Below are 17,914 nucleotides of genomic sequence, written 5' to 3'. Positions count from 1 at the left end.
GTGGGTTCGAATCCCGCTGGTCTAGGATCTTTTCGTAATGGAAATTTTCTCGATTCCCAGGGCATAGAGTATCTTCGTACCTGCCACACGATATACACATGCAAAAATGGTCAATCGGCAAAGAAAGCTCTCAGTTAATAACTGTGGAAGTGCTCATAAGAACACTAATCTGAGAAGCAGGCTTTGTCCCAGTTGGGAAGTAACGCCAGAAAGAAGAGAAGAAGAAGAAGGATCCTGTTTTACATCTCTGGGGTTCGTTGCTTACTTGTTGGAAAAGAATGTAGAACACGTAAAAGATGCTTCTGCTCAAGCAAATGGGCAGGTCGAACGTGTTAATCGTGTTCTCAAATCTATGTTGGGTAAGGTATCTGAGCCAGTTCAACATTCCGATTGGACCAAAATGCTGAATAAAGTGGAATTTGCTATGAATAACTCCGTTCATTCCAGTACGCATCAAACTCCATCCATTCTGTTATTCGGTGTTGGTCAAAGGGGACGGGAGATTGACAGTTCGTCCGAGTATTTGGAAGATAGGTCAAATTCGGAAGAAATCCGGGATCTACCGATGTTGCGTGAATTTGCATCCCTTTACTTAGAAAATTCTCAGAACAAAAATTTCTCTTTGTTTGATAAAACTCATGCAATACCACATAGCTTTACTGAGGGCGAATATGTTGTTATACGCAACGTTGATACTACGATTGGCATTAACAGTTCCAAATATCGAGGCCCATATCGTATTCATAAGACACTGCCAAATGATCGTCATGTTTTTAGAGATATTGAGAACTGTCAGATAACTCAACGTCCTTATGACGGTATAAGTAATTGAAGCTGCTCGTATTAAGAGACGGGCAGACTGGAGGTCTCCGTAAAAATGAGATGCACTAAAGGAAAGCAACACTTGTCATATGTTAATTGTTTGCCGTAATTGTTTGTGTTTTGTGTGTTTATGTCATGATCGAGACGATCATTGGTCAGTAATGGCCGAGTTGTAATATTCCGTGTGTTAGATTTATGACTGATTTTCGACAAAAGTGTATTCCGTCAATTCCCGATTGTGTTCGTTTATCGATTATCGTGTTTCCGTTCCAATTTTTTGTTTCAGTGTGTTTTATTTTGAAAACCACCTTTGTATATTTTCTTGACACACTTCCTGTGTCATTGTGAGTTTACTAACCGACACGTTCAGACGCGAAAAATGAAACGTCGTAAGTTCAACCGCGTGTTTTGTTTGGTCGCCATCCCTACAATACTCATGAATCAAGATGATTTTTTTTTTCGAAGATGAAATAATTCTGAATCAAATCGAACGATTCCTTTCAATAAATATTGAATTTTATCACCACCTGAGTTTAGGAATTCTGATGACACTTCTAACAGAGAACGACGATTTTTAATAGTTGTTTAAAAAACAACTCAATATAAGAGAATTTAGGTATCCTCAGTAGTCTAAGCCGATGCCACGCATCTCTTTTCTTGGACATAGGCAGACAAATTACGTATGCGCTGCTCAGTCCCCTATCGATTCACACCGACAAACTTGGTAAAAGCTTATTGGAAACGTCTTTACAACGCTTCCAGCATCTCTTGTCAGTCGGGAGCCTCATTCTCTTCGGCAGCTTTCCTGTAAGAACTGCAGACGAATCTCTTCAACAGCTCCAAATCATCCGCATTTTTAGTATGTTCGTTAGAAATGGTAACTTCTCTGTCTATATTGTTTGTTCCGTTTCGGAAATATCGTCCGCGGGAAGCTGATAGAACAAAGAATCATCTGAATGTTTTCATTGGTGTGCTTTGATAGAAAAACACTGTGTATTTGGCGTTTCAAATTCAGTTGCCGATAATAGTCGATTGGGCCGAAGCCGTAAATTACCCTAATTCAAAAATTCCATTATTTTCAGTTAAATAACATTATAAATAATAGAAAACAAATAGTATGATTCAGTACAGCTACCAAAGGAAATTTAAAAACCTAGATTATCACGATGGATATAGTATTCTTGAATACGCTGTGCCAACCATACAACCCCTACAAATAACCTTTGTTGCTAAAGAATCAATTTATATAGCAATCCAGTTGAGCGGTTCCACAGAACATGACGACTTTTTTTTCCCAAATTTCATTTTTATATTTTTTGATTTGAATGAAATTTTGCACATGCCCTCTTTATGCCCAAAAATGCCTTTTTGCATCAACGGCTCGCCATTTTGACTCTAGCCTTACTTTTGAGAAGGGCCTAAGAAAAAAATCCTTAATAATTTTCAAAAAATTATAACTTAGAAACGGTTTGTCCGATCAGTTTGGTGCCTTCCGCAAAGTTTTAGATTATTGTTGGGACTATCTGGAAAAAAATATACACTTTAAAAAAATTTTGTAATTTTTTATATATCGAAAATAAAGCTTAAAAATCAATTTTCTCAAAAATCGTATTTTTGTTTTTTTTTTTATTTTTTTTATATGTTAAAGTAGACAAAAAATGAAGTCTTTTGCACAGTGGGTCAAGTTGGAGAAATCATGGACAAAAAAATTATGATATTTTGAAAATAGGTGAATTTTTGAAAATGTGTACAGTGTATATTTTTTCCAGATAGTCCCAACAATAACCTAAAACTTTGCGGAAGGCACCAAACTGATCGGACAAACCGTTTCTAAGTTATAATTTGTTGAAAATTATTAGGGATTTTTTTCTTAGGCCCTTCTCAAAAGTAAGGCTAGAGTCAAAATGGCGAGCCGATGATGCAAAAAGGCAATTTTGGGCATAAAGAAAGCATGTGCAAAATTTCATCCAAATCAAAAAACACAAAAGTAAACCGACATTCGAATTCAAATGGAACCGCTCAGTTGCAGGTTTGGCTCAATAGGAGAACAATTGTCCACTCACCTGGGTTGGTCAAATTCGCCTCAATCCACCTCACATAGTATTTTTCACAAAAGCATGCGAATACGAATTCCACTCATTAACCCCACGGCACCAACCTTTATTGAGTATAATGAGGGAATCCTCTCGGCATTACCTCCTCCGAACAACTGGAGGCATCGAATCAATTAACCTTTAATGAATGACTTACTGAACTGCAATTCCTCACCTCATCAGCAGAGCCAGTGTTTTACTTTGCCCCCTTCACGGGCTTTGCGATTTATCTCTTCTTGTTTATTTCTTCCGCCTGGGCAAAGTTGCATGCGATGAGTAGCAGCTCTCGAAGTGATGAACCTCAAACGAGCACCACCGATTAAGACCCCACCACACCTTCACCGTTTGGTCGGATAATTTCACCTTTGGGTCGCCGAGACGGGCCTGGTTACTACTTGTAATTACTGCTGACTTTCGTGACCCATTGGCGGAAAGCAAAAACGTTGTAATTGATCTCTTTTGCTTTCAATTAACGGAATGGAAAACTGCAGCGACGGTTGATGATTGCCGCCAGCCAAATGGCACCGGTCCACAGTGTTCCAGATTTAAACGATCATGGCAAAAATAACGCATTCCTAATATTTTACTAGTTTTGTTCATGTATAGATAGGTAAAAATATATGTGTATCAGGGAATGCTGAATTTGGTTTATAATACGTTATCGATCTGAAAAAAACAGCTAAGAACAAAATTTGTCTTCTTCTTCATCTTGGCATTACGTCCTCACTGGAACAGCCTGGAGCCTGCTTCTCAGCACTAATGAGCACTTCTACAGGTATTTACTGAGAGTTTTCTTTGTCACGATGATACTCTATGCCCAGGGAAGTCAAGGAAATTTCCATTACGAAAAGATGCTGGAGCAACCGGGAATCTAACCCAGACACCTTCAGTATGGCTTTGCTTTATAACCGCTGACTCTAACCACTCGGCTAAGGAAGGCCCCATTTATACAACATTTGTATAAATTATAATAACGTTAAAAAAATCGAGTTTTGAAGCCAAAATTAAAAGTTTCGGACAATCGACTGTAGTAAGCTTTGTAGCCAACTGGTTATTGACGCTGACTCTAATTTTGATCATATCCCTGTTACTTTTCAAATTTCCAATAAGAATACAGACCTACTAAACGTATTTATGACTTTTGGCCACGAAATTCGTCCTGCCACTCCTATGTGCGTCGCGTCCTCATCTTCGACGCTTGTTTTGAACGGATTTCTCACGCCGTCAAGTGTAAGTTGCGGTTCGGGCGTTCTGCATAATATCAATTATTCGGTCATTTTGGACCAACAGCCAGTAGCAATGCGACGATGACGCTCTTTGGCGGCTTTTCAGCTCAAGCGTGTATATCAGGTGTTCGCAAAGCCTTCTTTTATTTCTAGCTAAAAAATTGATTATGTGTATCAACTTATATACAAATTGAAACGCAGTGATAGAGCATTGGAGTTGTTTCGCCAAAATGAGTGTGAAGTGCGAAAGAAGTTATGCATTGCTGCGATAGAGCTCTAGTTTTGGAGATTGAGAACAATGTCTAATGGATTGGTTGGAGTTACTGTCCATAATTGACGGCAGCAACAAGTCGTTGAACATCAATATACAGATGAAGGCGGTTGGTTCAATTGATATTTGAGTTTTGAGTTTTAAAGGTTATCTTCTGCAAAGAGGGTTGATAAATTGATTTTGAGCTTTGTTTTTTTTTCAAAATGAATAAGCGATTTAGAAATCAAATTCACTTTTTTTCACAGACATCTAATTATATTGAAAAATACATGGAGGTGGCATAGCAAGATTATTGATTGCAGCTCTGGCGATCGATGTTTGTTTCAAAATAATTCGAAAACCTGTCCATGAACAGACGTTTAGAGGAAGACCATATGCCCGAGGATGTCGAGAAAGCTTCCAACATAGAAAGATCCTCGACCGGGAAGATTCAAACCCACTTGGCATGGTTTACTGAAAAGCTTAACGTTTACTGCTACGACTATTTGAGTCCCATTTATAAAATTATTCTCAATTTAGAAATCGATTTGTCAAATTCTCTTGGTACTTCTAACCAACGAAATCTACTATGACCAATGCAGTGAATTACTAGTCGGTTTTTCCTTCTTCCATCGTCATCATCATTATGCAAAACTCTTAACACATAAACGCCACATGCATTCGTAGCACTATTTCCCAATAAATCATCGATATTAAAGCGCCATGTGTTTGTAGGGCTGTTGGACACACAGTTCCAGGAAATCGATTATCACCCGTATTGGGCAGTGTTCCTGCCCAAAGTTGCATTCAGGAACAACACACAATTACAAGCCGTATAAAATTGCGTAATGCCCGTTTTCGGCTGGTTAACATCTGTATGGCCATATATGAATTTCTCTATTGGACCTGCTCTGATGATTTTACACCACACAGGTATGAAATGAAGTGGTGGAAACGTAGAGGCGCGCGAGAAGACGAAATGGTTAATTTACGGAACGATGCAAATAGGCTTTTTTTTAAACGTTCATTCAAAACGGGGAGCTTACCGAAGCGCACACAATGGAGCCTTACTGATTGCTCGATTAGCCTAATTTTGGTCATTATAGAAAGAAATACAGATCTGTGACGCAGGTTCATAGGAGATGAATAAATTCACCATTTAATTTTTATTATGTTTTAAAAGAAATGGCGCCCCGTAGAGATAAGACAACATCAGTGTTGCGAAACAATTAATTGTTTATCGTTTACTGAGCTAAACGAACGATTTCAGGGAGAATAAAAATTTCACACAAATTTCATTGGTGTACAAACGCTGCACAGAACTTCTTGGAAGGGTGTTTAATCCGTATGGCCAGATACAAATCGAAAATAGTACAAAAATTCTGCCATTTGAATTGTCTGGATATTTAGGTTTTTGTTTTAACGATTGAATGTTCTTGAAAAGTTATTCCGAAGGGTCACGGGTCAGATCGGGTAAATTTCCTTTTTTGTCTAGATTTACTCAGCTTATTAGTATAAATCTGACTACAACTCAACTTTTTTTAATAGTTTCAGCTACGAATTCACGTGAGAATGAAATAAGATATTTGGATCAACTTTGGTCTTGGGTATTTTTTCGTGTATACAATCGGCTTTCTTGGAACCGTTCTAAAAATAGCTCTATTTTGTTCTTATTTTAAACTGTCACATTAGGATGCAAAACTTCAAAACTTCAAAAGCTTACCCAGACATGGTCAAGAAGACTCATTCCAAGGATATTGAGGTCCAGTTAATTTGCTGTGAATAAGATTCTCACAAAATGGAGAGATTCCGAACGCAGGATGTATTGTCTATTATTTATCGTTCTCTGAGTTAGTTCTAGGCTTGTTTGACATCCAAACAGTTATGAAGGAAAACAAAATCGATTCCACGGGGGCCCGATTATTAACCGTAAAATTACCCAAGACCAAAATTGGCCCAACTGTCTAATTTTGTTCTTACATAACATTCGTAGTTGGAACTATAAAAACAAGTTTGGCTGGAATCAGATTTATACAAACAAGCAGAGTATATGTTGAGGTATATGTAAGTTTGGATCATTTTTACCCAATATGATTCAGTAACCGAAATAACACTTTCAGAGTTTCCAATAGTTTAACAAAAAAAAATAAGACATCCTGACAATTCCATTGAAATTAAAAAGATCAAAATTCGTCAAAAAAATGACGAAATGACAGAACTTTAAACTTTTTTCAATTTGCCGGGTGGATACGGATTAAGGTTAAGACCACCCCAGAGCCAATAAGCTGGAATAAATTTTTGGTATGAAATAGAGATGGGCAAAAAGAAACGGAGCCGTTCAAAAGATCCGGATCACTCACAAGAACTAGTGAACCGTGGCTCTTTTTTGGCGAGAGTCGGTTCATTTGATCAGCACGGATCAGATAAAAAAATACCCGAGAAAAGAACGAACCGAATATTTTCCTCTATTCTCATTCGTTTGTTACTCGGCTTTATTATAACACTTGTCACGTGCTCCGCACTTTCGGCATACGTAGCCAAACAATAAATTTTACCCGCCCACTTGCATACAGGCAGATGAAAGAAAGAGAGAAAAGTGCATGGCAATGTACCATTCTTCCTTTTGGTTCGAGTAAGAGAAATCGGCCGATCATATCGAGAGTTTCTGGGAGAGAATGTACGAACAATGAGAGAGCAAAAGATACGAAAGGTACGACGCGCAACAAGGATCGAACCGCTCTTTTTCCGTTCGTTCGGTTCAGTTAGCTCTTCCTTTTGTGAGCTGCCACTGAACCATGCAAAAGATTCGGTTGACTAAAATGAGTGATTCGGATAGTATACGTTCACTAAAATTAGCCGTTTTGCCCATCTCTAGTATGAAGCCCCTTCTAATTAAAAAAAAGGTTTTTGGCTACGCCACATTAAACCAATTAAAAACATTTCACTTTAAAAAAATATATGGAAGGGATTATGAAAGTATATTAAAAAAAAGTAGTATTTTTTTCAATTAAACGCAGTTTTTAAACACTCATGATTGGGTCTCCAGTTAGGATAGAGCTCAGATGCCGGCTAAAGTAGATGAGATATGCAAACCTTTGTGTCGCATTTTCATTAACAATGATGATATCTATTTCCAGTCCAGGTACGGATCTTTAAATTCGAGAAATTTTGTCGTAGCAATGCACTATGGTCCAGAAAACAGTTTTTTTTTTTAGATATTCTTGATAACAAAATTTTCGCTTTTAAGAATTGTTGTTCCTTAACATAGTATAGCAATACACCCGATTCTATTTTTGCACGGATTTTTTTTTTAAACGGCCGTGCAAAAAAAGTTTTCATACATTTTTTTTTCGCAAAAACCTTATTTTTGCATTGAACTTCGAGAAATGGTGTTACTTTTTTTGCACGGTTTTTGAAATTTTGAACTGAAAACTTTGTTTTGCAATTCCGTTGTAAATCAATCAACTTTTCATTGCGAAGTTGATCAACATAACGGCTTGCTTTTCCTTCTCGGCGAGCCTCGTTGGATAAATGTACAACTCGTGCTGAAAATATCATCATTTGGAACTTGTTGCCTAAATAACTATTGCACGGTACGCATCCCCCGTGCAAAAACAGAATCGGGTGTATACAATATGAATGGTTTTATAGTTTATGAGGCAGGTAACAAAATGGAACTCAAAAAGTTTTTTTTTGTGTATGCTAGTCATAAATTTATTTTTCTTCTCAAGACCCCTAATGTTCCTACAAATAATTTCTGGCAGCGCCACTGCATCATATAAATAAATCAACGAAAAAAGATGATATTTAAGTTTATTTATCGCAGATTTTAATTTTTCTTCTCCAACCTGTACCTGTTTTTGATGTACTATGATAAAATATGTTTAAATGAAGCATTTAAAAAAAAATCACGAACATATCGGATTTCTAAAGTATAAAAAAACGTTAAAACGTTTCAAAAATATATATTTTTAATGGAAAGATTTGATGGAAAATCATAAAATTGATAAAAAGCTTAACGCTAAAGTATTCAAGACCAATTTCAGCTTCTAGTATAAACATTCTCTTGAAACAGATAAACAATGGAGATCGTACACTAGACACACTTGTGTCAAGGAAAAATGTTATAGTTGTTTTTATGATAATCCAATAAACATGCTTTGTAAGGTCTTAATTTTAATGGATATTCCTCGCTTACAAAAGTCAAACTTATAACATTTACTCATGAATTTGATTTTTGATAAAAACTCCTTCCAGAGCGATTTTCTGGGTACGCCACTGCTCAAAGCTCTTACGTAAATCATAGACGATCTCTTAATCAAATATTGCACAAAATTTATTTGTTCATCGGATGTCATTGATGAGTTTGTCGTCCACCAAAAATATTATTCAAAAATTAACGTTTGAATGCGTCAATTTTTTTATTTCCGTTTTGTTAATTTTTTTGAACACAATCTAGGCTCTTGCACCGGTCACCTGCCACCAGCATCTTGTAACTATATATTTCGTCGTGTTGGATGCCCTTTGGTTGATGTCTTCCACAAGAAAACATCTCTTCAAGTAGAGAAGTAGAGGCCGTCCATAAACCACGTGGTCATTTATGAGGGAGGTTGGGACCACAGACCAAGGTCCATACAAATTTTAGGTTTTTTTGTGGACAAGAGACCAAGAAAGCAAAGGGGAGAATGGTTCTCAAATTAAAAAAAAAAGACCACGCGGTTTATGGACAGCTTCGTACATGAAGCGCATTAGTATCGATGTTGTCAATAGAACTTCAATGGTTCTAAAGTGTCCTTATGAATCGAATGGAAGATAGGGGAGCATGATCCAATACGCACTGATGGGGTAAAATAGCCCGACTATCCCGTTATGCCGAATACCGTTAGGTCGTTAAGCCGAAGGCCAATATGTGCAAATGGCTTAGGCCGAAAACGGTAAACAGTTCGGATGGGCCTGAAGGTCGAATGAATTTGTAAGCCGAATAGGTTGAAATACCTACTGTCATGATTATCTGCATTACCTTTAAGCCCAAAATATCTACTGTAAAATTAAATAGAATGAAGTAAGAGGAGAAAACACTGATAATTGTGTTACCCATTTGAAACAGCAGGGATAGTTCATAAATAATATAACGCTAAATTTCAACTTTTTGGGCCACATTTCCCTCTTCGTCACGTTTTTTTTTATTGAATCTTCCGAAAATTGCGAAAGGCTTGTCACACTTGATTTGACCAAACCCCCCCCCCCCATTCTTGGTAAGTGGCATAAGTTGTGTTTACCTATGAGTTTCTGCTACAAGCCTTGGAAATTCATAGGTTTTCCTTCAATTTTCTGGTACAATTTAAGCTGAAGATGAATCGAAGTCAAACTTAAAATCTCCAAAAGCACAAATCTGGAGAACCAGACATCCGTTTATGCCGAAAACTTAATCGATTGGTCACTTGCTGGTGGTGACCAATCCATTAAGTTTTCAGCTTGGACGGATGTCTGGTTCTCCAGATTAGCGCTCTTAAAAATTTGACTTTTGGCTTCGATTCATCTTCACCTTAATCATTTGTCACTTTTTTGTCTAAATCGTAAGCTTTTCCGCTGTTTTTATTAACGAATATGCGTTTCCATGCTACAGACCAAACTCATGGAGAAGCTTGGTTGCTGACCCTTGGTTCTCCATATAAATGGTGTTTTTCCCCAGCCATTGTGTCATTTTGAACAAGGTCCATTTTTCAACCAACTGTTAGACACAATTTAAAACTGAGAAAAAATTCAAATTCAAGGTATTTTTTTAGTGATATGTAGCAAATATTGTGAATTCATTGTTACCACTTTGAATGGCCTTAAAATGATGATCTTGTTATGGGAAAATATAACAAATTCTTAAAGTGTCATTTGAGACCACGTTACCGTACAATTTGCTTCCATTGTTTTATTTGCCAATAATTTTGAGATTTTTTTCAAAATGACATCGAACTGGTGAAATTGAATACTAGAATTGCTTCAGAAAGTTACATTGCAAATCGGAATTGAGTTAAAAAAACACAGAAAAAAGATTTAAAATACCATTTCCTAACAATTTCAATGATGTAAAAAAGTTCTATGAAATTTTCAGCCTAAGGTTGTGACTTGAACAAGGTCTGAAACAATGTAACATTGTAACAGTGTTACATTTTTAATATAAAATACTCTTTAACAAATAGCGAGGACGCCGAAAACCTTACTATGTTGTTAAAAAGCCCGTTTTATTTTAACTTGTATTTAACTAGTGTAATTGAGCATCCAGTTACTCGGGATTTCAAAATATGAAATTCTCTTCAAGAAATCGTTTTCGTTTAATACTTTTAACTAATATTTTCAGTTGGCATACTTTTCTGACAAATCGAATAATGCCAAGTTTGTATCAATTTTAAAATCCAGATAAATCTTACAAAAGCTTCTTATAAATGTATATTTAGCATATATTTTTCTATCAGTCAACTTTCTGAAAAAGTTATTCTCAACATTTACGTGTAACTTTTTTGGTTTGTTCCAACAAATCTGAAGGCTATTCAACCGGTCTTGCTTTTCCAGAGATAAAAAAAATCGACAATTTTTGACATGAACGTCCGTTTGAAAAATTGAAAAACTTTAAATTTCTAATATACTTTGTTGGAATAACTCAAATGTATCTACCCAACAGTACACTACAGGTAAATTATTAGATTAACAAGTACCGTCGATGGGGGTGATAATGGGTCTGGGGGGTGAGATTGGGTCAAAACGGAAAAATATGATTTATGAAATAATTCAGCTAATAACGCTGATATTACTAAAATTTATTATTAATATGTTAGGGAACATATTATTACACATAATTAATCACAATATACATGTTAAGTAACAGTAGTTTATGTTAAATATATCAACAAACTTGTATGTTGAAACTAGACAAAATTAACTACATTAAATTTCTCCTGTGCAAAGTATCACGCATGTACTTTACTCTCTTTTGTTATATTAGTAGGAGGTTGAAAGTCTTTTCATTACATTCCACACGTATTTTCCGGAATCTATTTGATTTTTCCACAAAAAAATCATTTTTTTCGGTACGGTGTCTAAAACATTAAAAATGGGGGTGAGATTGGGTCAAGGAAGAACGATGGTAAATGAAATCTCAAGTCAATTTTTTTGGCGTTTTACGGTGCAATGTGTACTCTTTCTTCATTAAGATGTGTTTATTCTTTCTAAATACAGCATCACTGAAACATCAAACAAGTTTAGTTGAGAATTCCGTGCATTGAACAAAAAATGCAACGCATTTTAACAACTTCTCAAACCAGCAACTGTTGTTCGTGCGCAACTTGTTTGTCGCACCGAAATTTCACTATTTGCGAAGGTTCAAAATAATCACTGTTTCTGAAAACCTTTGGGGAACCGGCTTTATGGCAATGGGAATGAGACTTTGAAGACAGTTTGAGGGGAAAACAAGAAAATTTGTAGAAAATTGACAATAAATGCTACATATTTTTTTCTCATAACCCTTCAATTGTTTGCTATAATTGTTGTATAAAGTGGGTTTATCATACTTGTGAAACATCTTAGATGTCTTTTCGTCTTGTTTGCATCGTATTTCATCAATATTTTTCAGCTGTGAATGGTTTTTCAATCATATTCTCAAACACAAATTATTTCAATTACAGTGACCCAATGTCACCCCCTCTATGGGGTGAGATTGGGTCATATTTTATTCACTCATAGCGCCGCGGTGAATAAATATTTTTCTATCATTTTTTTGGACAATTGTTAAAGTACCATCAAAGTAGATACACACCAAATGTGAAGTTTATTGGAGTAAAATTGCGAAAGTTATTCAATAAATAAATCGTACATATCCTTTTTTGACCCATTGTCACCCCCAACGACGGTATTGTAAGTTAAAAATCCCATTTTCTAACAAATTTGTGTAGGAAGAAAAGTTATATAAAATTTTCAATGTCAAATTGTGATTTGAAGAAGGCATGAAACATGTAGAATTGTATTTTTGAAAACTTTTGCGCAACAATTCTGCGAAAAATGTTGTAAGGCGACTTTAATTTTCTTAAAATTTAATAAAACAATAGTTGTTATTTAAAATCAGGTACAATAATTTGAATTTTCTTTCACGGTGACGAACATCAAAATTAAATGGCAAACATGAGCATGAACATAATTGACCGCCCGCAGTTGCTACTCCGTTATTTCCAGAGCAGCTGTACTTAAACATGGAACCAACAGACGCTACTCAGGATCGGTAGCATCTTCAATGTGTAAGTACTGGTGATCTCATTATTAGAATAAACAATAACGGCGCCATCTGCGTCCGAATGCAGGTCAATTTGGGGATGGGAGATAAATGTTGACGTGTAACTTGTTTTATAGAAGCCAATGAGTCCTCTGCACTTCCATAAGAAAGCACTGGGAGTTTGGATATGGGAAAGGAAAACGATAAATATGCAATTTGAAATGAATACTTGAGCCCCACATGGACGAGCAATACCGATAATGCGATTTCTATGCAAGCAAGACACGATCCGGATTCCGTCGCTCGCCCACAAAGGAGCATGTAACAGATTCAACGGATCAAGCAATGCAAACTTTACCTAAACGATTTGACAAAATCCATCAAAAAATCATACAGCTCAAGTAAGATAAAGGCCCTTGGGTTTTTTTTCAATTAGGGTCGATGTACCAATAGCCGCATAGCTAAGAACAAATATTCATATAAAATCGAAAAATAACACTAGCGTCATTATTTTTACATCATCTGAATGCTTTTTATCTTGGTTTTGTGGGAAAAATATGAAAACTACGAAAACTCATATGTTTGTATTTATTATCGCTTGTGCCACTATAGGAATACATGTGCCTATAGTAGCACTATTTCTAATTTCTGTTCCTATAGTAGCACTAGCATCACGGCGTTGGCAAAATACTAATCAAAACTGTATTTTTGCAAAGCTTTTATATTTTTCCTTCAAAGTGTGGATCAAAAGCTTTCGTTTGATGTAAAAAAAGTTCGTAATTCATTAATTATTTCGTATAATAAAAAATAATTTCTCTCAGTAGTGCTACTATAGGAACAATAGGTTTACTATAGGCGCAAGGGAGCTCAAATTTTAAGCAATACTAATTATTTCGATCATTTATTGAACAAAATCAAGCTGTGTATCAATGGTACTTAGATAAATAGCTCCTGACCTTCATGTCAAAAAATATTTTGAAAAGATTTATAACAAAACAGCCGTAAAAAGCCACTAGTGCGACTATAGGGGACTGTCCACTAAGGGAACACTGACCCTACGGGTTATTTGCAATGGAGTTAAAAGAGTTCTGCAAATGGTTTTTGTAGGAGCACTACATAATTTAAGTGTTTCTTATCCCTCCGATAACCGTCAGAGTTTTGCAAAATAATAATCAGCAAATATTCCACGAATTTCCCATGGATACCTCCAAAAAAGATCATATGGCTTGCGTTTTTTTAACAGAAAGAATGACATTCATAATTTCCCAGTATCTCCATAGTTCAAAAACATTTGTAAGATTCAAAAATTTGCAGCTCTGTTGTAATTCTCCCTTGAAAAACAACTAGCACATTCCTAAAATTTGTTCATCAATCAAGGATATGAAACTTATTTTCAATGGCTCACAGACCCCCAAGAGAACTAGTCACGGTACCCTAGGTCGCCACTGGTTGAGAAGCCTTGGGCTAGATTAGCTCAACAAAAATATACAGTAGTTCTTATCTATGTTGTATGTAGTACACCACATGAGTTTCATACGCTGCAAAATTAGAAATTTTAGAAACGGTTTTAGGGAATAGTCTTAACAATCTCTTGTAGTGTGGTTAATCAAAATTTTATTAAGGTTGTTGGGACTAAAATATTTCTAAATGAGTTTTAACGATGAATATGGTGGTTACAACAGCTTGTGGTATATGAATAGCTAAACATGTTGCTTGGAATTTAATATGTTAGTAACAAATTTGAGCTTGAGCTTGATTGGCCGCCCGTGGATGCTACTCAAGTATCACCAGATCAGCTGCCTTTATACAAGGAATCAACCGAATGGCTGCTTGGGAACTAACAGACACCCTCAGTTTAAGTGCAGGTGATTTACTATTTTTAGACAACCTGCCACGTCAGAATGAAAAAGCCAAATTAAGTTCTATGATTGAGATGATAGTGTTGCCTAACACAAAACACTTTGATGAAATAAGTAATGTTAAATTTAAAATGATAAAAAAAAACTCTAATGGAAAAAAAGTTTTATATGGCAGAACTTTTTGAATCACTGTTGATGGTATAATTATCTACTATTCCAAAGAGCTTATTCAGTTTTCATATTGGCTCATACTTAACAAGAACGAATTACTAGTTATTTTCATATATAGCTGCACAATAACTATGAATTCTAAATATTCAAAAAACTATCTTTACTTCAAACTTAGAAGATTTGAACTCAATAACTTCGAACTTCCTTTAAAATGCTTAACTTCATAAAGTATGATTTATAGTATCGCAGCATTCACTAAAGACTTGATTGAACTAAAAATGTCATACTCGCTTAGACAACCATTGAAACTAAGAACTCAGTGAGCACCATACCAACAATAAGGCCATTCGATCATCGCATTTTTGTATTTTCTCCAATTAGTCGATTCCCACAAGCAGTATATAATCTAACCAAGAAAATGAAGTTCTGAGATCATTTCAAGCATGTGTAAAATCAAAACTCTCAATGCCAATATCCGCAATTCTGTAACATCAAAATACGATTCCATAAAAACTATCAAATTATCATTCGTTTACTATTATGAGAATATTGGTTGTGCCGATAATTGAATAGATTATCACTCATTTCCAATGTTATTCATTTGAATTCATATCACCAATCGACACTTTCTGCCGTTTTCCATCAATTAAATACTTCAACACTCATTTCCTTCATAACTTATTAATTAAATACCCCTTTATAATGAAACTGCACAATTACTCTTTTACGATACATTCAACAGCACCCACGTAATATCTTACCCTTTTGAATATGTTCATCAACTTTTCCACGAATCACGTTTTCTTGAAACACGCTTATTCAACACTTCATAATCCATCCACTGACTGCAGCACAATCGTTTCTTCTTCTGTCGGTACAAACCGCTGACAATCCACCTTCTAATCTGCGTGTACAAAACCGACACCGACAATGGCCGGGCACTTGTTTCCAAATCTCACTTTGCGACCTTTCCAAAGAAGAAACTGGTAATCATATTCCCCCTTTCACACCGAATGAACTTTGCCGGTCGAACCTTACCCACAATGGGCCCGCAATCTCGGTTTGGGGTCCGTCCTTCTTCCAAGACAATGTTTCGGAATTCACACGAGCACTAATCGCGTATCCGTCCACCTTCCCGACCGACCGAAGAGGAAAAGCTTTTCACCTCCGAACCGTGCGCGATCTCGAATCGATATGAGATTGCGAGGGCCAGATGCTGTGCCAGAGACCTCTCGCCAGAGACCACCGACGACACTCTCACTCTTGACGGTGACTGAAAACTGCCTTTTTTCTGTTTTTCTTCGCTCACTTCCACAGTCTGGACCGAGGCAGGGGTCCGAAAATCTTAGACACTTTTCACACGCACGCGTCGTGCCCGCCAAGCCTCTCCTCCGATATGGGTGGAATTTTCAAAGATCGTGCCTCATTAGCGCAGATTGCGCGCCAATCAATCGTGACGTGATCCCGTCTAGACCCTCAGCTCGACTGGAGAAATTGATCCTTTTCTTTTGGAATGGCGACGGCGAGTGACAATCACGATCGCGACAACGCGAACACTATATCGGTACGGAATGCCAACTCAGTGCACGCGTTTGGCACCGAAGACTACGGCCAAATGGTCTCGAGACCCCCGGATCGGTTGCTCTATATTAAACTTTTCGCCCCTCTTTAGGTTCGGTGTTGTGGTCCAGCACACAGCATCCCAGGTCGGTTGGTTCATAAATTTCTTTCCGCGAGTTTTCCTCCCGTAGCCGGACAGCATCAGACAGTGCACTCGGACTGTCGTCGATGGCTGAGACAAACGACTTTGTCACACACCGAGTGACCAACGCTAGAGGTATGCGATAAATATCTTTTCTTCATACAGTGCGCATCGTATTTTCGGGCTGTGAGTACACAAATTTTCTCGGCTCCTGGAATTTTTTTAAAAATACCTAAAGCAATAGAACAGTGCTTCTCAGTGCTCCAAGAACAATACTTTTCAGTGCTTGAAAAAACCATGCTTTTCGACCCAATTTTATGAAAGTACGCAAAATTTTCAACAAAAAAAGGTATTTGAGAAAATTTTGCTAATTGCTACCGAAACATTTGAAAAGTTTATTATGACCATTTTCAACAAATTTACCTATTTTTTTATATCATAACTTTTTTGTCCATGATTTCTCCATCTTGGCCCACTGTGCAAAAGACTTCATTTTTTGTCTACTTCAACATATAAAAAAAAAAAAATCAAAAATACGTTTTTTGAGAAAATTGATTTTTAAGCTTTATTTTCGATCGATATAAAAAATACAACATTTTTTTTACAGTGTATATTTTTTTCCAGATAGTCCCAACAATAACCTAAAACTTTGCGGAAGACACCAAACTGATCGGACAAACCGTTTCTAAGTTATATTATAATGACCGAAAATTGAAAATTATATCATCATTTTGTATTAAAATCGCTGTATCTTTAAAACGGTAAAAGTTAGCCTGATTTTTCCGTGTACCTTTTCTGTTGTAAATTTTGCGTACTTTCATAAAATCGAGTTCAAAATTATTTAAAAAGTTTATTATGACCATTTTCAAAAATTCACCTTTTTTCAAAAAATCATAACTTTTTTGTCCATGATTTCTCCATCTTGACCCACTGTGCAAAAGACTCCGTTTTTTGTCTACTTTAAAAAATAAAAAAAATCAAGAAAACGATTTTTGTGAAAATGGATTTTTAAGCTTTATTTTCGAAATAAAAAAAATTACAATTTTACTGTGTATATTTTTTCCAGATAGTTCCAACAATAACCTAAAACTTTGCGGAAGACACCAAACCGATCAGACAAATAGTTTCTGAGTTTTAATTTTTTGAAAATTGTTAAAGCTTTTTTTCTTAGGCCCTTCTCAAAAGTAACGCTAGGGTAAAAATGGCGAACCGATGATGCAAATAGGCATTTTTGGGTATAAAGAAAGCATATGCCAAATTTCAGCCAAATCAAAAGTTACAAAAGTAAACCGACATTCGAATTCAAATGGAACCGCTCCCTTCTAGGATTGATATTTGATCTTAACCGACTTTAGCCAACTGATTACTCATACTGATTTAGATTCTGATCATGTCCCTGTTACATCTCAAATATCCCATGAATCGATCGGTGTCGATATTAATCATTGGTGATCTAGTTTTGAAGATATTCAGATGTTCCTTGGGGGGCCGACATTCTCCACATAAAATGTCTTTGGTGGCCGTTTTGTTTTTGATC

The 17,914-nt window shown here is 36.2% G+C and overlaps 1 protein-coding gene across 2 annotated transcripts in view; it reads right to left on the bottom strand.

Annotated features, from left to right (window-relative positions):
• Window positions 1-16,358, bottom strand: part of LOC5571028 (titin) — a 49,867-nt gene extending 33,509 nt beyond the window's left edge. For both annotated transcript variants that reach the window (XM_001659416.2, XM_021852527.1), the window contains exon 1: window positions 15,437-16,358. The gene's annotated coding sequence lies outside the window, so the exon portion shown is untranslated. The remainder of the gene's footprint in view (window positions 1-15,436) is intronic.
• Between the last annotated feature and the right edge of the window lie 1,556 nt (window positions 16,359-17,914).

The sequence above is a fragment of the Aedes aegypti genome, chromosome 3, assembly GCF_002204515.2.
Source record: "Aedes aegypti strain LVP_AGWG chromosome 3, AaegL5.0 Primary Assembly, whole genome shotgun sequence".
Classification (NCBI taxonomy): Eukaryota; Metazoa; Arthropoda; class Insecta; order Diptera; family Culicidae; genus Aedes; species Aedes aegypti.
The sequence above is the reverse complement of the archived record's forward strand: the minus strand, read 5'-3'. Positions and strand labels throughout refer to the sequence as shown.